Raw genomic sequence first — 23,840 nt, 5'->3', positions numbered from 1 at the left:
TTATAAAATAAAACTTGCCAAAGTGATGCGGAAGAAAAAGAAAATCTGCATAGCCACTTATCAAGTAATTACATTTAAATTATCATTTAAATCTGTTCCACAAAGAAAACTCCAGATCTGGCTGGTTTTACTGGTGAGCTCTATCAAACATTTTAAAAAGAAATTACAACACTTACACAAACTCTTTCTAAAAATACAGAAGGCAGGCTCATTTCTCAACTTATTTTATGAGCTAACATAACTCCAACATCAAAACCTGGCAATGATACTGTTCAGGAAAAAAACAAAAGCAAAACAAAAACAAAAAAATTACAGGCTGATACTACTGTGGATATACATACACAACTATCTGTAACAAAATATTAGCAAATTGAATCTAAACCATATAAAAAAGCTAATACATCATAATCAAGGTTATAATAATACATCATACCTAATATATCTAAGGCTGATTTCATAACTGAAAATAAATCAATAAAATGCAACATATTAACAGAATGAACAGGAAAAGCCATATCATCTTCCCAGTAGATGTGAGGTAGGAGGCAGGAATTGACTCTGGAGGTTGTGCCCAGACACTGGACCAAATTGAGTACTACCTAAAACAGGGATAGGGTGGAAGCAGTTTACCATAAGCCATGCCTGCCAGTGTGCCATGTCAGTTTACCATTGTCATGTCAACACCCAGAAGTTACTACCACTTTCCACGGCAATGACCCAACAACCCAGAAGTTACCACCCTTTTCCTAGAAATTTCTGCATAATTTGCCCTTTAATTGGCATGTAATTAAAAGTGGCTATAAATACACCGCCGACTGCCTCTGAGCTGCTACTCTGGGCATGCTCCCTATGGGATAGCCCTGCTCCACAAGGAACAACACCTCTGCTGCTACTGTACACTGCTGCTTTAATAAAAGTTGCTGCCTAGGCCAGGTATGCTGGCTCACACCTGTAATCCCAGCATTTTGGGAGGCCAAGGCAGGGAGATCACTTGAGGTCAGGAGTTCAAGACCAGCCTAGCCAATATGGCGAAACCTATCTTTACTAAAAATACAAAAAAAATAGCTAGGTGTGGTGACGCACACCTATAGTCCCAGTTGGGAGGCTGAGGTGGAAGGATCACCTGAACCCCAGAGGCAGAGGTTGCAGTGAGCTGAGATTGTGTCACTGCACTCCAGAATGGGTGACAGAGCCAGACTCCATCTCAAAACAAAACAAAACAAAATACAAAGTTGCCATCTAACACCTCCGGCTCACCCCTGAATTCCTTCCTGGGTGAAACCATGAACCCTTCTCAGGCTAAGCCTCAATTTTGGTCCATATCATATGCAGCAGATAAAATGATAAAATGACAAAATGTAACCTCCATTCATGATAATAATTTTTAAAAAACTCTTAGAAAACTAGAGAGAGGACTATCTCAATCTGATAAAGGGTATCAACAAAAAATCCAAAACTAACATCATATTTAATAGTACATATTGGAAATACATACTCCAAAACTGGAAATAAGACAGAAGTTTCTACTCTCACCATTTCATTTTACTGGAGGTCTTCTATAGTGCAATAAGACAAGAAAAGGAAATAAAAAGGCTAAAATTAATGATGGCCATTCTAACCGGTGTGAGATGGTATCTCACTGTGGTTCTGATTTGCATTTCTCTGATGGCCAGTGATGATGAGCATTTTTTCATGTGATTTTTGGCTGCATAAATGTCTTCTTTTCAGAAGTGTCTGTTCATATCCTTCGCCCACTTTTTGATGGGGTTGTTTGTTTTTTTCTTGTAAATTTGTTTGAGTTCATTGTAGATTCTGGACATTAGCCCTTTGTCAGATGAGTAGGTTGCAAAAATTTTCTCCCATTCTGTAGGTTGCCTGTTCACTCTGATGGTAGTTTCTTTTGCTGTGCAGAAGCTCTTTAGTTTAATTAGATCCCATTTGTCAATTTTGGCTTTTGTTGCCATTGCTTTTGGTGTTTTAGACATGAAGTCCTTGCTCACGCCTATGTCCTGAATGGTATTGCCTAGGTTTTCTTGTAGGATTTTAATGGTTTTAGGTCTAACATTTAAGTCTTTAATCCATCTTGAATTAATTTTTGTATAAGGTGTAAGGAAGGGATCCAGTTTCAGCTTTCTACATAAAGTCAGGAAACAACAGGTGCTGGAGAGGATGTGGAGAAATAGGAACACTTTTACACTGTTGGTGGGACTGTAAACTAGTTCAACCATTGTGGAAGTCAGTGTGGCGATTCCTCAGGGATCTAGAACTTTCTAGTTCTGATACCATTTGACCCAGCCATCCCATTACTGGGTATATACCCAAAGGACTATAAACCATGCTGCTATAAAGACACATGCACATGTATGTTTATTGAGGCACTATTCACAATAGCAAAGACTTGGAACCAACCCAAATGTCCAACAACGATAGATTGGATTAAGAAAATGTGGCACATATACACCATGGAATACTATGCAGCCATAAAAAATGATGAGTTCATGTCCTTTGTAGAGACATGGATGAAACTGGAAACCATCATTCTCAGTAAACTATCGCAAGGACAAAAAACCAAACACCACACGTTCTCACTCACAGGTGGGAATTCAACAGTGAGAACTCATGGACACAGGAAGGGGAACATCACACTCCGGGGACTGTTGTGGGGTGGGGGGAGGGGGGAGGGACAGCATTAGGAGATATACCTAATGCTAAATGATGAGTTAATGGGTGCAGCAAAACGACATGGCACATGGATACATATGTAACAAACCTGCACATTGTGCACATGTACCCTAAAACCTAAAGTATAATAATAAAATAAAATAAACAAATAAATAAATAAATAAAAAGGCTAAAATTAGAAAAGAATGAGTAAAATAATCTTTATTCAGAAAACTTAATTGTGCACATAGAAAATTCTAAAGATTCTACAAAAAAGCTACTAAGTTTAACAAGATTTTCAGATACAATTTTAAAAATCAATTGTAATTCTATACATATACTTAGGAAACATTGAAAAATAATCAGTTTCGAAAAAGCAATGCACTTTACAACAGCAATATTAATGAAATCCCTGGGATTGCTTCCCAGATAAACCATCTTCTACAAGCCTTTGTTTCAGGCTAACACAGAAAGCTAGTGTCAAACAAAATATACATTACAGTACACAGAGGAGTCCAGAAGTTTAAATATACCTAAAAATATCAGGAATTACAGATTACTTTTATTTTTTCATTTTGACTGTACGTTCTAATTTTTCCAAATGGCAAGGCATACTTATATTATTAAATATAATTATCAACCTTCAGGCCAGGTGGGGTGGCTAATGCCTATAATTCTATCACTTTGAGAGGCAGAGGAGGGGCAAATCACTTGAGGCCAGGAGTTCAAGACCAGCCTGTCCAACATGGCTAAACCCCATCTCTACTAAAAATACAAAAAAATTAGCCAGGCATGGTGGGGCACACCTGTAATCTCAGCTTCTCTGGAGGCTAAGGCATGAGAATCATTTGAACCCGAGAGGCGGAGGTTGCAGTGAGCCGAGATTGTACCATGGCACTCTAGCCTGGGTGACAGAGTGAGCCTCTGTCTCAATTTAAAAAAAAAAATTATCAACCTTCAAAATTCTACTATAAAAAAATGATTTCACCATTAATTATGAATGAGCTAATTTGGCAAATTATTAATTAATCTTCTTCTTCTCTTTTTTTTAAAGACAGAGTCTTGCTCTGTTGCCCAGGCTGGAGTACAGTGGCACCATCAAGGCTCACTGCGGCCTCAACCTCCTGGGCTCAAGTGATTCCCCCCATCTTAGCCTCCTGAGTAGCTGGGAAAACAGGTATGCACCACCATCCCTGGCTAATTTTTTTTTTTTGTAAAGATGGGGTCTCCCTATGTTGTCCAGGCTGGTGTCAAACTCTTAGGCTCAAGCAGTCCTCCTGCCTCAGCCTGCCAAAGTGCTGAGATTTCACGTGTGAGCCATCACACTCAGCCTAATTATTTTTCTGAAGTCAAAATATTTATTATAAGATCTTTTCCAAAATCAATATTAAAATATATAAAATTCAAAACTATTCATCAAGACATAAAAATATCATTGTGTACCTTTATATAGAATATCTACTATGCTACCAAATATAGAAATTTAATTCTAAGTGAGGAAGAAAATAGCTAAAGTCTACTGAATGTCAGACTTGTCATAAATGTTTTACATGTATGATCCTTTATTCCCCACAACAGTATGAGTAGACACTAATATTTTCTCCATTTTCACTTGGGAAAACTGAGTCACCCAGGGTGAAACAACTGATGTGAAATGACACAGCCATAGGTGTCAGTGGTAGCACTCAAACATAGTGAATCTGATTCCAGGGCCTACAGTCTTAACCAATGTGCAGAACAGAAGGCTCAGGGGTAAACAAGATGAAAATGTTTCTGTTCTCATGAAGCTCACACATTAGCAGCGAAATAGAGAAAAATCAATCAATCAATAAGAAAGTAATTAGAGAATGATAAACTTTGAGGAAAACAAAATACAGTGATACAAAGATAGTGGAGATATGTTTCGGGAAATCCTAGATGAGATGGCATTTACTGAAACCTCAATGACAAGAAGCAGCCAGTCCTGTAAAATTCTTGGAAAAGCTGATCCAAGTAGATTAAACATCTGTGCAAAGGCCCTGAGTCACAGCAATGTTGGTGTGTCAGAAGTGCAGGAAGTGAGGGTACATAAGAGATGACTTGGAAAAGTAGGGCCTCACAAAATGACAGGAACTCTGTCCTTTATCCTAAGCATGATGAAAAGCCATTGGAGGGATTTAGGAAGAAAGTGGTACCATGATGTACTTCTGTTTTCAAAATGTCCCTTTTTGTGCCATATAGAGCATGGATCATAAGGAAGCAAGAGGGGAAGCAGAAAGACCAGGAGGCTATTGCAGTGGCACAGGTGAGAGTGGCAGGTGACTTGGCACATTGGCTAAGATAGGGAAAGAAAAGACGGATAGAGTGGACAGGTTAGATATGTTCAAGAGATAGTCTCAGCAGGACTTTCCAATGGATTGGTATGGTGGGTGAAGACAGAGAAATAAAGAATTATATCTAAGTTTTTGGCTTGGGCAACTTTACATGGTGGTAATACTTCTTGAAGTACAGATGACTAGGGAATGAGATGGCCGGAGGGGAAAATCAAGTTTAGTTTTAAGTGCTTATTATATATTTAGAGTGAGAATTTGAAGTTCCATAAGAGGGGTCACATTGGAGACAGAAATTTGGCAGCCATCAGTCTATAGATGGCATGTAAAGCCTTGGGACTGGATGAAATCACCAAGGGGGGAGTTTGTATGTAGAGCAAGTAATGAACCCCAAGCTAAGGCCCTGAGCATTCTAATGTAGAAACTGAGCACGATGGATAGGAAGGGGAGAATACTGGAAAGAGCAGCCACTGAGGCTAAGAAAACTAGGAGTAGCACAAAAAGCAAAAGATTAGCAATAATACTACAAATCCAGAAGAAGGGAGTGCTAATCTGGGTTGAACTCCTTCAAGTGCTGAGTGAAAGAGAGCTGTATCTTACTTTAGGCCAACAATATGCTCTTGCAAATCTTGTATAAATTTAAATTTTAATGACTCATTCTTATAGAAGTGCCTGATACCTCAAAGAACACTAAAATGAAGAATGTTATAAAGTTAAAGATATTTTCTAAAATAAGAGTGCATCTCAAAAAAATCAAATGAGTAAACCAAGATTTTCATATATGTGCTTGCGTAAAGCAGGATTTAACTTGTAGTATTCCAAATCATGGTGAAATTATTTTAAGGGTTGAGTTTAATTTCAGCTGCCATCGGAAGTAAACTCTAACATTTGGGTCATACGTTTATGCTATCTTTACATTCCAGAGCTCACATAAAAAGTTTTTATCATCATAGCTGCTAACATTTATTAAATGTTTATTTGATATTAATTAATTTAATCTTCACCCAAATCTTATTAAATGATTTTATTAAGCCCACTTTTTTAAGATAAGGAAATGACCCTAAGAGAGGTTTAAGTGACTCACAGTGTCGGCTAGGATTTCACATTTGTCATAACTACAGACTTTGGTTTCTATTTTTGTGACACGGTTAAATACCTCAGGGCTCTGTCTTTAAAATGTCATGGTAAAGTTTGTTCTCTCCCTTCTTTACTCTGCTATCCATTTTCCTTACATATCCATCCTGCCAATAAGCGAGAAGCAAGAAAAACAAGGTAAAGTAACAAGTAGAGAATAAAGGAGAAATGAAAGAAAAGATAAGCATATCTGAAAACTCAGCTACAAAAGTGATTATGATTCAGTTGTGAGTCTCCTGGCAGCACAGGCAAAAAGTAACACACAAGAGACTACAAAATTTCGATTATCTAACAAAAAAAAATATCACTTAGATAAGAGACCTTTTTTGTCCCAATCCATAAGCTCAGTATTTCTTAATGTGTTTATTTTAGGGAAACCAAACCATATAATGATGGGAGGCTTCAAGAGCAATTTCTTGAATAACAAAGAAATATTCATCATCTGCACTTAAAACTTTCCATTAAGAATGTGGTCAACAGCTTAGCATTCTCTAGAATGAAACTGTCATACAGTTCATGGTTATGTCAGCTTTTTAAAGCAACTTTAATAGATTTCCAATGACTTCAGAACCACAATCCTGAACTTTTACAAATGTCTACACGGGCTCAGTAGAAATAAGACCTATTATATACCCTGTACAAATGGCCTATGTCACATCTCTCTCAGCAGCAGCAGCATTTGTATAAAACAAAAACTTGGCTAAAATGTCAACACAATGCTTGCCTCCCAGCTCCAATATATGTCCTTTCACAAGTAAACTGCCATGGGTTTTAAATAAGGAAAAATCGGTTTGTTTTTAAAAAACTTCCTCATTATCGGCTAATACAACAGAAATTACCAGGAAGAACATGATTTAATATGAATTAAACGTGAATACAACTCAGAAGCTTTCTTCTTGTTGAATTAGATAATCAGAACTATTAAACAGTATTTCAAAATGCTTTTCATAATCCTGGGACCATTAATGTCACGTTCAAATCACTGTGGATTTTTGTTGTTGTTGTTGCTTTTACTATTCATAGGGATACAATGAGTCATTGGCACATTTCCAGTGCAAGATGCATTTGAATAATACATGACATGCCCTTTAGCTAGCATCATGATGCCAGATTTAAAACAAGGTAAGAAGTTTCCTCCATGTACACTTGCAGTGTTCAGCTGTTCATAATCTATAGCGTTAACAATTTATCATCAAACCCAGCGACTTGCTGCCAACTTATCAAAGTGGCCACTGGATGCATATGATCAAGTCTGAGCATCTGGCTCTCCTCTGTTCCTGACATTAGCACAGACAACAGAATCAGTGGACTATTGAATGCAATTACAGTAAGCGAGACAGACAATAAAGATTGATAGCGCCTTCTCTTTTTATCACACACAAAACTAGTGGGGGTTAAAGCTTTGCCTTGAGCTGCCTTCATTTAACAATGATTGAAAATATGCAATTGTGTTGGTAAAACACTGTAGCCTGCACCACTTCATTTACTGGACACATTATCAAATTAAATGAAAAGTGAACTGCCAAAAGCAACAGTTATTATATATTAATGATGAATATTTACTTAGCATTGTTCACAAATCATACAGAGAACAGAATCCTTCTTGTTATCTTCTTTGCAGGTTACAGCTGAGTAGGTTTAACATTTCTATGTTTACGTTAAGTCTTCTGTCTACAAATCTCTAAATACAGACTTGCACGATTGGTTTTGTGACTATCCATGTGATTACAATGTGTAATTAATAAAATGCTCTAGTTGTAGATGAATCCTAATTATTGAAGAGCTTTCCCCCCCTTTATAACAATTCTCCTTCTTGTAGCTACTTTTGAAGCCAGAGAAACTTCATCGGGGTATATGTTGTGACCCAAAGGTTAGAAACTCCAGCTTTATTGAGCTTCCAAAATATGGAATGGAAAGAAGACTCTCAAGATACAGACAAGCTACAAATGTATACTTCATATTTTTCTCCAAAGAATATTGCTTTCGTAGACATAAGGGGATATGACAGTTCACCTATAATTTGACCTACAAAATAGGAAATATTTAAGGTGCAGAAGGCAAAATGAGACAGCATAGAACTATTGAGCAGACAAGGGAAATAGATCCTATTCCACAGTTCATACAAGAGGAAATTGCATTCTAAGCAAATATCAATAGATCTGAAAATATAAAAATAAGTGTCTCATTGAGAAGTGGACCGAAAGACATGATAGCAGCAGGCATGATTATTCCAAGTGATGTAGATTAATTCGAGGTTCTTTTTAAAATACACACATCTGGCCCTTCCTTTCTAAGGATATATACTGGAAAAGAAAGTGCTCATATATGAAATGTAATTATGTCTCTTTTTGAAGAGCTCAATAAGAAAAGAAAAATAAGAAAAGGTAAAAGAAAGCAAGAAGCAGAGAATCAGTCATGAGGTTTCTAAACCCACCCCACTGGTTATTCTGTAAACAATTAAACACGTACTAGGAAGTGATGGTGTTAGGAATGAGTGCACTGACCATATACAATTAAAATAAACAGCAGAGTGAGGTGTAGGAAAAACAGCAAGTGTGAAAAACCCACCAAAGTAATAGCATCATCACAGGAGACTAAATATCTGGGAGTTAAAAACAGGTGCTGAATCAGTCTTCATGAAATGTAAAGGAAACAATTATATTCTCTAAAATTTACCTTCAAGCAAAATATACCTGAAATCACTCTTTCTAGGCAAATTCGAATTCTAAGGTCCATGTTGCCTTTAAATCCTTTGGAGATGTGTCACCTTTGCCAATATACTCAAACCCAACTAACCCCCAGACTTATCTCAGTAGTTTCTTAATATGAAGATCCCTGAGTCCCAAGAATATTTGGTACGTAAAATATGAAAGAGCAGAAAGAAAACCTATCATGTACAAGCCACTGTCCAAGATCCATCTTTCTATCCATGCGTATCTTGATACGAAATTTCTCAAGTCAATAATATTTTCTGTAATGGTTTTTGGGGGGTCACTGTAAAAATTTTAAATGAAGACATAATATATGCTTATGGCAAAAGATTAATACACTACATTTCATGACATGTAGAAACACGAAAGAACGCTCTTGCCATCCCCTCAATAGCTGTACCACAGAGATAATTACTTTTAAAAGTAGATGGGTCCTTATAGTAGCTCTATGTATTCATTGGTTTATTTATAAGTGTGTATATTTTACATAATAAAACTTAGACTACTATACTATTTTGTTTTGTTTTGTTTTAGAGACAGGGTTTCACTTTGTTACCCAGGTGAAGTGCAGTGGCACAATCTTGGCTCACTGCAACTTCAACCTCCCAGGTTTACGCGATCCTCCCACCTCAAGTAGCTGGGACTACAGGCGCATGCCACTATGCCTGGAAAATTTTTGTATTTTTTGTAGAGACAGGGTTTGGTCATGCTACCCAGGCTGGACTCGAACTCCTGAGCTCAAGCGATCCACCTGCCTTGACCTCCCACAATGCTGAAATTATAGGCTTGAGCCACCACACCCAGCCAGCTACTGCGCCTGGCAGAGTTTTCTTTTCACTTCATATTATACTGATTTATATCTAAATCTATTTAAAGCTATCTATTTTTATTATTATTTGTAATGGCCATATAGTATTTCATAGTTTATATTGTGGAATTTCATTATGATTTATATCATAATTATTTTAGCCTTTGCCTTGCTTTTAATATTTTTCCCACTTATTAGTTAGCTTTATGAAAAAAGAGAGCAATGTTTCCAAAGACATTCTGACACATTATCTTCATTTACACACAAGTGTTTTTGCAGTATAGATTCCTAGAAATGAAATTTCTGTATCAAAGATCTGGGCATTTTAAATTGTAATAGATAATGAAAAACTGCCATTCCAAAAGGTTGTATCATTTTCTACTCTCACCTACAAACAGCATAAGAGGGCCCATTTCTTCACAACTCATGGATGCTAAATATTTTTCATAAAGTTTTACAAATCCAATGTGTTAAAAATGGCTATCTCATTTTAAATTTTCATTTTTTGCTTCATTTCATGTGGTTATTAGTCATTCTTATTTCTTCTATTAATTGTTCATTCATATCATTCATATCCTACACTCATTTTCCTGTCATGTGATTTATCTTCTTATTACTTTCTGAAAACTCACTACTTGATGTTTAATTTGTATATAATTTAAACATACAGGTTTTTTTCTGTTCTTTACAATGATCTTTCCCAACTCACAATTATAAAAAATCATCTATGTTACCTGTTTATATTTTTATAGTTTTTAAAGTTTAGATTTTGAATATCTCTGGAATTTATTTTTATGTATAGTATGAAAATATGGGTTTTTTTAACTCCTCCAAGTGATTCTTGTTCCTGTTCAAGTATACCAGTCACCGTCATAGATGGCAATGCCGGCCAAATGCCTGGGTTTGAAACCCGGCAATCCTTTTTTACTTTATTGCACATCCTAAATGTGAGAAAACGTACTGTCTTATTGGGTTTTAGAAAATACTGAATGAGTTAAGACATATAAAGAGCCTAGACAGGAATATCCCTTAGCCCAGGAAGCCATGATCACTGCATTCCATCCTGCACAACAGAGCGAGACCCTGTCTTAAAAAAATAAATAAATAAAACTAAAAAATAAATTAAATTTAAAAGAGTTTAGCATGGTGTCTCCCATGGAGATACCAATACACAGCAGCATTTTATCATTAGCATTATTATTTTAACATAGCTCAAATATCTTGTTTTTTGTATTCAATTCAAAGCATAAGCCTGGACGACAAGGCAAAAACCCATCTCTACAAAAAAATACAAAAATTAGCCTGGCATAGTGGTGCACACCTATAGTCCCAGACAGTCGAAAGGCTGATGTGGGAGGATGGCTTGAACCTGGGAGGTTGAGGCTTCTGTGAGCTGAGATTGCACCAGCTGCACCAGCTTTCAAGACAGAGTGAGACCCTGTCTCAAAAAAGAAAATAAAAATAAACAAAGTATACTGCTACATCCCCAACTTCTCTCGAAATTCAAGGGCAGAGTCTTCATGTAGATTTTCATAGGATTTTATGGAGCCAAAGGCTCCTTAAAGAAATGCCACTTTAAAACAATAGATACTTTTGTTTTCTTGGTCATCAGACTATTTTTAAAATAGTTAAGTCTCCAGAGTCTTTTTTTTTTTTTTTTTTTTTTTTGAGACAGGGTCTCACTGTTGCCCAGACTGGAGTACAGTGATACAATCATAGCTCACTGCAGCCTCAACCTCCCAGGCTCAAGCCAGCCTCCCACCTCAGCCTCTTGAGGAGCTATCAGTACAGGTGTGCACCACCACACCCAGCAATATATATATATATATATATATATTTTTTTTTTTTTTTTTTAACTAGAGATGGCTTCTCGTCATGTTGCTGTTGCTCAGGCTGATCTTGAACTCCTGGGTTCACATGATTCTCCTGCCTCAGCCTCTCAAAGTGCTGTATGGGCCTGGGCCATGGCGCCTGGCCCTGAGAGTCTTAAAAGTGTTGGTTGATACAAGTTGTATCCAGTTGATACAAGTCAATTGCAGTAACATGCAAACATAGAGCCTTCTCAACGTTTCGCTTAATCAAGGAATGTGTTTGGTTCCTAACTACACATTTTGAAAGGCTTGTGGGTAACCTCCGTCTGACATCCCAGCTCTGAATATCCAGTGGTCCAATGTGCTTGGGCCTCCCAGGCTAGAAAGCCACTATCTCCCGTGGACAAAGAGAGGGCCTGGTGACTGGTCCCTCCATAAGACCACAGGGCACATGCCAGGTCTGTTCATTCATGCTGCACAGGTTGAGATTCTCCAAAGAAGAAACTGGGTTCCTAGTGACCCACAAGGTATCAGAAGACCCCAGTCACTCACTCTTCTCCTCTGTTTTTATAACTCTGCTTATCAACCAAAGATCTTTCTTTTGGTTTGGTGAAACAGAAGATGACAATAAAGCCTGTTTGTGCTTTATCTACACTTTGTGAGTCCAAGCCTCTGTCAAAGTCCACTTAAAATAATTTTTAAAAAGAATCTGCTCCTAGCTCCACTTCTAAAAGCACGAAATCAGTCTGTAATCAAATGAAATTCAGAAAGGGTATTACATTTTGTCCAGCACCAGTGTACAACACAGAATTCTGTGTCTGTGGTTATTATGGTTATTGGATAAATACTATTTACGGAGCACTTACTGTGATCCAGGGACCATGCTAAACACTTTACATGTATTATCTCAATTAATCCTCCCAGCAACCTTTCGAAAAGGTTATTTTTATTATCCACAGTATACAGAGGAGAAATAGGAGGCACAGTGTGGCTGAGTAACTTGCTAAGGTCAGAGAACATGGCGGAGCAGGCTTGAATTTGAAAGAAAAAAAATCAAGCAAGATTTGTTTTCTTAAATAAGCTTTCTATTTGTTTCCCCAAACCATTCTTCTTAAAACAACAGAACACATCCACCTAGAATCATTGTAACAAATTACTTTCAGTCCAGTATTAACAAAAATGCAGAAGAGAAGGAAAGTGGGAAGAATAAATCTCTAAATAAGCAAGCAAAAACAAATTGAAAAATTATAGCTCCACCAACTATCTTGGAAAGTCTAGTTGTTATGGTCTGAATTATGTTCCCCTGAAATTCATATATTGAAGTCCTAAGCCCAGGTACCTCAGAATGTAACAGTATTTGGAGATAAGAGCTTTAAAGAGCTAATTAAGTTAACACAGGCTCTTTAGATGGGCCCTAATCCGATGTGACTGCTATCCTTAGAAAAAGAGGAAATTTGTGCATAAAGGGGAATAACCATGTGAGAAACATAGCAAGAATGTGGTCCTCTGCAGAGCAAGGAAAGAGGCCTCAGAAGAAACCAACCATGCCAACACCTTGATTTCAACTTCCAGCCTTCAGAACTGTGAGAAAATAAATCTCTGCATTTAAGTCACCTAGTCTATGGTATTTTTTAAGGCAGCCCAAGCAAACTAACATACATCAGTATTTTTGTCAAAGAATTGGGGGAGTCAGAACGCGGGATTCACTGACAGTTGCACTATAACTCACAGCTTCTACACTGGCTACTAGTAATTTGCAAGAATTTTCTTACATAAAAGATAAAAGTGGGAGTCTAAAGGTACAAAGATAACCTTGGAAATGGAAAAAATAACTATTTTCACTTGAGCCTATCCCAATTTTTATAAACAGGATCTTTTAAAATAACCTGTACAGAGGTAGATATCTTCTTCTGTTTGCACACGTTCTCCCTCTCCCTCTCCCTCTAACCCTCTCTTCTCCTGTTAACATTTCATTCAACATCCTTACATGTGACAGGCTTCATTCTCTCCACAGGTGGACAGGTATGCTGATTAGGCTAAGAATACATTAGGCTATAGAGGAATACATTAACTAGAAACATAGCATGAGGTTCTAACCGACAAACTCCTTAACATGCAATTTGGCTTTGATATTGGTTAAGGGAGACAAGAAGCAAGAAATCAACTAATTTCAGCTACTTGTGGCTTACCTACTCACATTATCTCATCACAACAATGGCTCCCCTTTTACTACCAGTCAATGGGCTGGGAGCAAAATCAGTGATCTGAGCTTGATCAGTCTCCCAATCACAGCCATGCTCCCCCAGAAGCTATGGGGTAACTGGCTTTATGCCAGAGTCGGCCCTCCCTCATTTCTGCTCACTAATAACCTTTCCTTGCTTTTGTTTGGATCTTAATGACCTCAACCCTTCACAAGAAGTTTGTCTCTTTTTTTTCTCCTCAACATAAACATAAAATGGCAGATAACCTAAATAAATAAATATAATTTAGACGTAAAATAAAATATATCTACTAGTGTGTGCACGCATGAGTGTGTGTCTCATTGGCACGCACCAGATTGTACTAAATGGCAGAAATTTCCCAAGGGAAGATAACCTCCAGATACTGCTACAAAGCTTTATTCCCCACACTCTGCAAATTATTTAATTTAAACACTGCTTGATATGACTCTCCTAGGAGAAGGGTGTTTTTCCAGGTCCATTTTTAATTTTCCAGCGCGTATATGCATGTGGGCCTATAGAACTGGCCTCGCAAATGCACACATTGCTAAGAGAATCTGAGCAAAAGCTTCAGATTGCATAACCACGGGCTGCAAATTGCTGTCTAAAACTAAGAAAATGGTAAAAATGCATATGAAATTCCTTCTTCTTTTTGGTAAGGAAAAAATAGATAAAGGTTCAAGTATCCATCTCCCAGGGTCCACATACCCAGACACTTTCCATTTCCTTGAGAAACAGGACTAATTTTTTTTTTCAATAGCATGTGTGTGTGTGTGTGCAGGTATATGCTGGCGTGTGCACCACTGTTCATTTCTCACAGAAGATAGTCATGTTTATTGACGCATTTTACTAAAGCAAGAGAAGTAACACAAAGATTAAAGAATCATTTCTCAAGGACAAAAAACCAAACACCGCATGTTCTCACTCATAGGTCGGAATTGAACAATGAGAACTCATGGACACAGGAAGGGGAACATCACACTCCGGGGACTGTTGTGGGGTTGGGGGAGGGGAGAGGGACAGCATTAGGAGATATACCTAATGCTAAATGACGAGTTAATGCGTGCAGGAAATCAACGTGGCACATGGATACATATGTAACAAACCTGCACATTGTGCACATGTACCCTGAAACCTAAAGTATAATAAAAAAAAAAAAAAGAATCATTTCTCATCAGCATTGGGTAGTCCTGTATCATGTGCCAGGGACATAATTTATAGCATTCTTTTAATACTGCTTCTTCCACTTGCTTAACTTTTATTGCTATTCTACAGCATAATCAGAAAAGAATACCTGGTAAAACAAAACCTTGAGTGTCCCATTATGAATTTTGCCAAATTTCACGACAAAAATTCTTGCCCTTTTAAAGAATGTACGGGTCCCATTAAGGAATTCATGAATTTCTCTGCAGACAGAATTTCTTTACATAAAGCTCCACAGAAGGGCTAACCCCGCCACACATGCATCCTTGAACACACAGGGCCCAATTTAGAGATTGTCTTGTTACCTTGGCTAAATCCATTTAAAAGTAGATAGGCATTAGGGAGTAATTTCAATATTAACTTACTCTTCTCGCTTCTTCATCAGAGCAAGCTAACAGGACGTGAGCGCCTTTCACCCTTCACCTCGCCTTCCTCTAGTTCTCTCTCTATGTGGTACCCTCCGCACTGGTAAGGTGACTGCCTTCCTCCTGCCAGCCTAGTTATTTATTGACATAAGCTTGCATTCTGGGGCATTATCAGCTTAATGCATAATTCAAAATCTCTTGCATGTGGCCTGCACTTTTGCCTTATCCCCTGCATCCTGAATGAAAGATAAGAGGAAGTATTTCCAAAGTGGGCACAGAGAAGGATTCCTGAACATTAACATTACACCCCTACCCCCAACTCCTCAGAAAACTGCTTGCCTTGCAGCTCCCACACACCTTCACAAAGGCTTTATACTGAGGAGGAAACAGTTCAAGAGATGGCCAAAACTTTACACCAAGTGGGGACCCAAGAACCTTTCAGATGAAGAGGTCTCTAAAGGTGGAAAAAAAAATCACAATTACCTTAAGTGTCACATCCTAGCCTGGCAGTCAGACGTTTTCAGCAAAGCAATAGTTTCAAATGTCTGTAAGTCAAAAAAAGAAAAATCAGCTTTAGCATTTTTTTTTTCAGTGGGGCCAGGTAAGGTACACGTGTGTTGGAAGGGGAGAGAAGAGAGTGAATGGGAATACAGGCCAATGGAAAAGGCTTCTTAACATATTGAAGGAAAGAAGAAGAATCCAATAAGGAGCCAAGGAGAGGACAAAAGGGAGAGGAGGGTGAAATGTTAGGATGTAGATGAACTGGGGGAAAGGAAGGGAAGAAAGAGGCATTTCAGAAGAGCGTACTACAAGATCAACTGTATTAGAAGGTTAATTCAGTCAGAACCAATTAAGTAAAAATGGCTGGAATGATTTTTTTTTCTCTACTTAATTGACTGCCTTCTGATTGTGTTGATTAAATTAACTAGTTTTTTTTTTAATGATGTGTGAAAAGAGAAAATAAGTGGATAAGCCCACCTGCAAACACTCAGATCCAGGTAACCTGTATGCTCTGACTTGAACATGTTAACAACTTGACTGACACAAACATGCACACACGCATATGTATGTATGTGCATGTGTGTGGCAATGTTGATTTTGTCAAGAATTACCATCACTGTCCCCCAGAATTTTCATAAGCATTCTGTATACATGCATATATATAATATATACACTGAGCTTTGCTTTCTATGATCCAAAGATTAATTATCTTTTTGGAAAGCAGTTTGTCCTCAATGGAGTAAGTATGCGGTATAAACGTACAATGGAGTAAGTATGCGGTATAAATGTACAAGCATCCTTTGTCAGCATGGCTTTTAAAATTCTAGTTCGCTTCCCCCTAATGCACCTAAAGTCAGGACATGATACTAAAAATCAGAAGGTCACCAACATCATTTGGACTTATTACTAAATACAGGATTCTAGTAGATGCCTTTTACATGCATTTTTGAGTCTACCAAGCAATAATGCCTCCTTTTTTATAAACATGAAGACATGAATTATTAAAAAATTAAAGACATTTAGAATAATGGTCTTCCACAGGAAAAGTATTTATTTCAACGTTCATCATTCATAGTTTATTGCATTGATTTTTTTTTTTATCAGTTTAGTTAGTATTAGGCTTCCACTGAACTCATCAATAAGAAATGAATTTGGTAACTTTCAAGTCCACTATATTATTTTTCCTTTTATTTGTAGTGAATTTTTCTTCTCTCAGTGGTATTACTGCAATAAGTCAGTCATTATTTCTTTATGTTTTCCTTTCTTTCTTTAGTATTTCATTTCCCTTTACAGCACATCTTGTGATCACAAAGAAAACAGAGACACTTATTTCTTTTAACAGTTGAAATTGCTGCAAGTGATTTAGCTGTCATTTAATTTGATTCCTCTCTTCTGTCTGTGGAGAAATATGTTTAATGTACTGGAAATTATGTTAATAAGAAAAAGCATTATCTCATTTAATGAAATAAATATACAAATATTTCAAAATAAAATAAAGAGGCAATCTTCACTGAGAAAAATGTCTCTTATGGTTTGCATAAAATAAACAAACGAGAAAAATTTATGAATACATTGAGACACTGACAAAAATTACACCTACGTTCGGGGGTTGGCATGGCCGCAGCTTGGTAAATGAATTATCCATAACTTAATCAAATATGTTTTTGAAAAACATGGACATATATTAAAAATCAAATTATTAATTTTATATTTTCAATTATGTCAAGCTAGATCACTTTATTTTTCTGGAATATACCCTAGGTTTTTATAAAGTTTTCTTTGTAGTTTTTCTCTTCTACTTCAATGATTGCTATTGCTCGAATTAATAATTATAAGCAATCTCACTGAAAACATGACCAACTCATGTAACTATAAAAAAGGTTAGAATCCTTTTGATTTTGCTAATCATAACAGAGTCAATGAACTCGTTCCAAAGCTTTTATATATTAAAATTTATCTAATGCACAAAAAGGTTAAATAAATATTGTTAGCGATTTGAGCTAAACTTGAAGCAATTATGTAATAAAAGCATGACCACAGTAACAGAAACACATAATTAGCAATTTACTGGCATGAAGACAAGCTAAAGATGTCAATAAAAAAAAAGAAATCTTCAGTGCCAAGCCGATTTTTATTCTCCTTACTACAATTTGAGAAAAATATGCACCACCTGATGAGCAAAATCACTTTTATAAAAAGCACCTAACCCGCCACAAACTGAAATATCTAATTTAAAATATTTCTGATTTCGTATCATTGCATAGTGAATCATTACATTTTATCCCATTTAGATTAGCACTTTCTCTTCTCTGAAAATACAATATTTCCAGTCAGCAAGTAAAGAACATTTTTTTAAATGAATTAAAGTAGCGGGTGTTCTGTTTCAATTTCATTTTTTTCCAGCTTCAAAAATGTATTTGACAGCAATGCTTTCCTCTATATGACAATCCAAATATCCTATCTCTTATCTTCTAAATTTTAGCTGAGAAACATAACTAAACCATCAATTGCTTTAAGGGGAAATAAATGCTAACTATGGTAGATAGTAAGGCTATTTAGGCATTTCTCTAGGTTTTTCACAATTTCTTTCCCTCTCTCATCTCTGTAGTTAGGGTTACAGGTGGAAGGTAAAGGAGAAAAATGAGTAAGCTGAGTTTATTGTGAAATGGTCCGCTTGTATTTTTTCATTACAATCCCAAGTTTCAGATTTTTAAACAGTCCTAAACTATTTATCTTAACATGTTCAATGCATTCTTACCACCTTATATGTCACTAGTATTTAACCAGTAACAGAAAACAGATACCTCTAGACAGAACCATACTGAAGGAAGTTTTCCATCTTGTGATAAAAAGTGAATCATCTTGGCTGGTGTTCAGTAGCCACTTGTACAAGCCCCATACACGGAGTGAAATCATGAAAGCCAGACTTGCTAAGAAGTTTGGTCTATAAATACCCTTGGGGCATGATGGAATACACTTCAAAACATGAACCCCAGCCACTAAGAACATAATAAATAACTCCTAATAGTACTGCCTTTATCATGAACCTACTGATTCTGATCACTTTGACATTACAGTTCCAATCCGATATCCTAACTAAATATTTCATTCTTGAGAGAGGGTGTGTAACACAAACTCAAAATCTCCAAAGAAATTGAAAGTATTTTTTAAAATATTTTTTATTTGGCTGTAGCTTGATAAATTTTTTTTAAAGCAAATAATTGGGAGACAACTTTTTGGGAACTTCTTTGCTAATATATTGGTAACTAGAATTATTTACTTCCCACATATATTTCAATTAGAGGTCTCTCCTGTTAATAAACACTTCCCTTTTCCAGTTAGCTTTTGATCACTGTTTATTATATATCACCATCAGCTTCTAAGTATCTGTTTTAACTGTAAACCTAAACTTATCTGGATTTTTCAACTATAATTATCTGGGCTTCAAATTCACCTTCTTTGCATAGTTTTATAGTCCAGACACAAGGAATTGTCAAGAGCTTTGTTATTTAAAAACAAGCATGTTAATTTATAAAACTCCATGAAAGACCTTCTACATTAGCTATTATGGAGGCTGGTTAAGCAAGGATACCTGCCTTTGCAAAGAAGATGGTGTGCCCATCGATGATGTTGCCTCCTAATGGAAGTGTAGTTATGATAAATGTCAAAGAGCTGACACAATAAATACAAAAAAGTTAATAAAATAAAGGGAGCATAGGGTCTTGTGAGTAACTCCCTTTGTAAGTGAGTATTTTGGGGAGAGTTTGATAAAGCTTCAAAATGCAGCATCTCATTTGAACTTAAGAGCTGAACAGTCCCTCCTATAGGTAAAGAAACCGAGATCGAAAGAGGCTAACTTACCCAAGCACAAATGTATTTGAATGGGGACTAAATCACAGTTTTGTTGACTCTAACTTCAAAGCATGAAGAAGAAAGCATTTAAGATGAAGGAATCATTGAAAAAGTAAGTTAGGTAGAGAGCAAGGGAAGTAACTTAGGCAACATACGTAGGACTAAGGTGGATTGCTTACTTAGGGAGAGCTGCAAAAGCAGTGAAAAGAAAGATTGGAAATTTAAAAGATAAGAGCAATAGATATTCAGAAATGCGTTCTCTAGACAGTGAGGAGTCACTGACATTTCTGAATAGAATAGTGGTATAATGAACAGAGCGAAGCATGGATTGAAAAGTGGAGAGACAAAAGGCAAAAAGTGGGTGCTATTGGTGCTCCACTCAGACTCCTTTGCCCAGGCACAGCCATCCCCCAGCTGCTAGGAGAGTTGGCAACTAAAGGCTCCTGCCTCCTTTTCTGCAAGATTGTCCTTAGCCTGGCAGGATCGACTTCACCGCAGAGGTTAAAACTCTACAACCCACAGAAAAACTGCCTGACAAATGGAAGGGTGGGGCAACAAAAGCCACTTTCTTTGATTTGAGGGACATCGACTTTGTGGAGTAAGTAGTAGGTAGATGTTAGCTTTAACCATATGCCCTGCTCTGTTTCCCCATTCCCTTTCTCTTCAATGCATCCTTGTCTCAGGGAAACCCACTTGAGAGAAAGCTGTTAGTACCTGCACCGTCATCCTCTCCCCTGGGGGAAGAATAAACCATGATGTAAACAATTGAGTAACAGCAAATTCGACTCACCCAGAGAATAATTAGTACACAGAAAATCAACCAGGGAATGCATGGAGGCCATCGAGATGTGATTGTGCTTTTCTGGTCTTCTTGGCTTTAATTGTTCAAAGAACAAAATTTGTACGGCATCACTGGGGGAAAGTTTATAACTCAACCACTCTAGTCTGCACAGGAGATAAGTAAAGCTTCCATTTCAGGTGGACATGAAAAAAAGGAATACTGTTATGACAGTAACCCACCAGACACTGGCTTTCCCTGTCTAAACGCCATTTGAGTTTTGCAGCTTAATAAATCTTTGATCCATTTCTCACCCAACAGGAAACATCCCTGCTGTTTGAGTGATAACTAAACCCTAAATTTGCATCTGTATGTATTTAAAATGTGAAATGACAAAGAAAAAATAATATTTTATAATACTGAGAAGCTAAAACAAGCTGTAAATAAGTTTGTTTTTTAAATATAGCAATCACATTTCTCTTGTACCCTGACATAAATAACACAGGATCTTGAATTCTTATACAATATATTGGTATTCTCTATTACACACTGTAGGGACACTAACTGTTGTCTAAGTCTAGGTCAGAGTTTGGTTCTTCTCTCAAAAAAACTCCTGGTGCTACTTAAGGTGATATCTATCTGCCACAAAAAGAAATAAAAAGTTATTCAATGAACTTTCAGAATGTAAATTCTAAGATAACTCATAACAGTTCCATAATGAGAGAGGAAAAGAGAGAAGGGGAGAGGAGATGGAGGGGAGGGACAGGGATGACCAACAAGAGAATATGAGAACGTAGTGCCCAAACTACAAATCTTCATGAAATAATATGGCTTAAGTTTCTTTTCTTCTTAATGAGAATCCTTTAGTTTTCATGAAAAATTTCTTAGACATAATTTGCATTTAACATTTAATCTTTCTCCTTCTTTTTCTATACACTGTATTAATAACTACCTGATAGCCAATCTTATCTTCCTATTGTGTAGTTTTGTAGCAAATTTATGGTCAGAATGAATTCCCTGCTTATGCAATGCAGTCGGTTACTCATAATAATGAATGGAGATATCAAAAGAAAATGTTAAAACTCCATAGCATGTTGTCAAACTTGAGCAAGCTTAACCTGAGAGCCTGATGAGCAGATTCTGTCTGGGGCCTCACCTCCAGCATCTTGAATTCAGAACTGAGGACAAGCCAGAAGTCTCTTAGTTTGGTAAGCAGTATTGGTGATTCTAATGCAAGTATCTGGAGACTAGACCTTACATGACCTGCAGAGAACTCACACTAGCCTTTGAACTACTTTGCAAATGGTTCTTAATACCCCTTCCACTACATCTCTTTTATATACTAAATGACTAGGTTATAGTGATGGTGCTAAGGGTGAGAAAAAAAATCTAAAAATGGAAATCAGCTTTGTTTGGTAAAGGAAGCAAGGATGAAGATAATAAATTTGAGCTTGGAAATGTATAGTTTTACAGGGAGAACATCACCAGTCATCAGAATAAAAGACAACCTCTGAGTGTTGATGGTGCTGTCCTTGAAATACAGCCACCAACTCACCCTAAATAGACAATGGCCCTTAGTTAAATGATACCATCTGGAGATCAGGCTTGGTTCTCAGGTAAGTTTTGAGAATGAACTCTCATAATTTACAGTGATGCATTTAAGAACTGAATAACTTTTGCCTAAATACATAATTACCTAAGTATAAATAAAGTTGTTGCTCAAGGTAACAAATACTCAAGAAATACTTTTCACTTCCATTTTGGATAAAGCAATCCCTCTTCAGCATCATGTAGGATACATAATTGTGAATCAAATGGGGTGAACAGAAAAGAACTGTTCTGGCAGTTTCTTAAACAATTTGGACCACTAAATGAACTCCAATAAAAATGGCAATGGTGACAATGAAAGAGGCAAAGCTTAACACATTGAAATGTAAAGACAAATTAATATTAAATGTTTCTCCCAAAACAGCATCTCTGGGGCAGGCATACTGCAGCTGAACTACAAATGGCTTGTATACTTGTGGGCTGTGTAAAGAGAGGTGTCATGGAGAAAGGTGCTTTAAAAAAAAATTGAATGTAGTCCAACAAAGATTTGGCAGACTACATATTTAAAAGGTTGTGAATGCTTGCAGAAATTGATTCATTCACACTGTTGTGAATCATTTAGCACACACTTCAAAGAAAGTTTAGCTTCTTAGTCTCTGCCTCCCACTTCCTGAGAAAGGCTGTTAATCAAAATGAAGACTCATAGATACAGCCTTGGGAACAGGACAAAGGGATGAGGATGAAGGAACACGGCATGGAACACTTTTACTCCTCTAAGGGCAGTTTGAAATTGGTTTGGGTGTTTCTTTCTTTTTTCCTTTTCTTTTTTTTTTTGAGAAGTCAAGGTTTAACGCAGGAGCATCACTTAATATACAGATTCTTAGACGGGGGTCGTTACTATATAAAACATAAACAAGTCCCTATTTAAGAAATGCTTCTAAATGTGCCCAAGTCAAAAACTACACTACCCATTTCACTTAAAAGCAGCTCTCCTCTGAAATTATTAGATTATGGAGTAAAGGACAGCATTACCATAAGTTATCTAAATTAAATGATTAAAAGCATCTGGGTGTGTAAAAATCTTTCAATTATAAAGGAAAAATGTATTTCTTTAAAGAAATAATTTTGACACTATTTTAATGCTTTTACAAAAAATAATAATAATAAATCTACCAATTCAGTGGTAGACTTTAAACCAGGATATTAGATAAAAACCACTATAAAAGTTAAAACTCACACACAAACGCACACGCACACATGCACACACATAACTGAACAAGGTGAATAAAATTTGCTATATTTCTTTTATTTTTAAAGAACCGGTAAATTTACTAATACTGTAAAAATAACAAGTGATAAATTACCACTTCTATAAAATATGCAAGTGATAAATCGTTAGCAGTTAGGGTTGATAAATGAGATTTTCCAATAATTAAAATTAAAAATCATAGTTAAAGTACATAGAGCAAATATGTATTTGCTATCTGTCTGATGAACAAAAACAAATGTATAGGTTTATAAATGCAAAGTAAGATGAGCCATAGCAGTGGATGTGATCCTTTGAGATGCACTACCCACACCGCAAATGGAATTCCTCATTCACTATGCCACAACCGATATTCACAAAGTTAAGCTCCTGAATATGTATAACCAAAAAGCTCTTCTCCTACAATTATTGCAATATACTAATGTGCTGTGTTAAGATCATATTTATCTGAAAGAAAAAAAAAACAGTAATAGGAAGGGGAAGGTGAGGAGGAGGAATTCACATTTTAAAGTCTGCCGTAACAGAGAGCACACAATCCAAATAACAGATAACTTAAAGGTCACTTATATTTGGTTTCAAAGTGCATAATATACCTTCTAATATTCATTTCAATCTATCCATTGTGTAGCCAAACAAAAGCAATGACAGACAAATTTACTGTTTGCCTATTCGG

At 36.6% G+C, this 23,840-nt stretch overlaps 1 long non-coding RNA gene across 1 annotated transcript in view; it reads right to left on the bottom strand.

Annotated features, from left to right (window-relative positions):
• The window catches only part of LOC105738564, a 557,312-nt gene that overhangs the window by 400,485 nt on the left and 132,987 nt on the right, over positions 1-23,840 (bottom strand). Inside the window, exon 2 of the long non-coding RNA XR_001114387.2 lies at positions 15,705-15,766. This is a non-coding gene — a long non-coding RNA (uncharacterized LOC105738564). The remainder of the gene's footprint in view (positions 1-15,704; positions 15,767-23,840) is intronic.

The sequence above is a fragment of the Nomascus leucogenys genome, chromosome 14 (genome assembly GCF_006542625.1).
Source record: "Nomascus leucogenys isolate Asia chromosome 14, Asia_NLE_v1, whole genome shotgun sequence".
NCBI classification, from domain to species: Eukaryota; Metazoa; Chordata; class Mammalia; order Primates; family Hylobatidae; genus Nomascus; species Nomascus leucogenys.
This window is presented reverse-complemented; position numbering and strand designations above follow the sequence as displayed.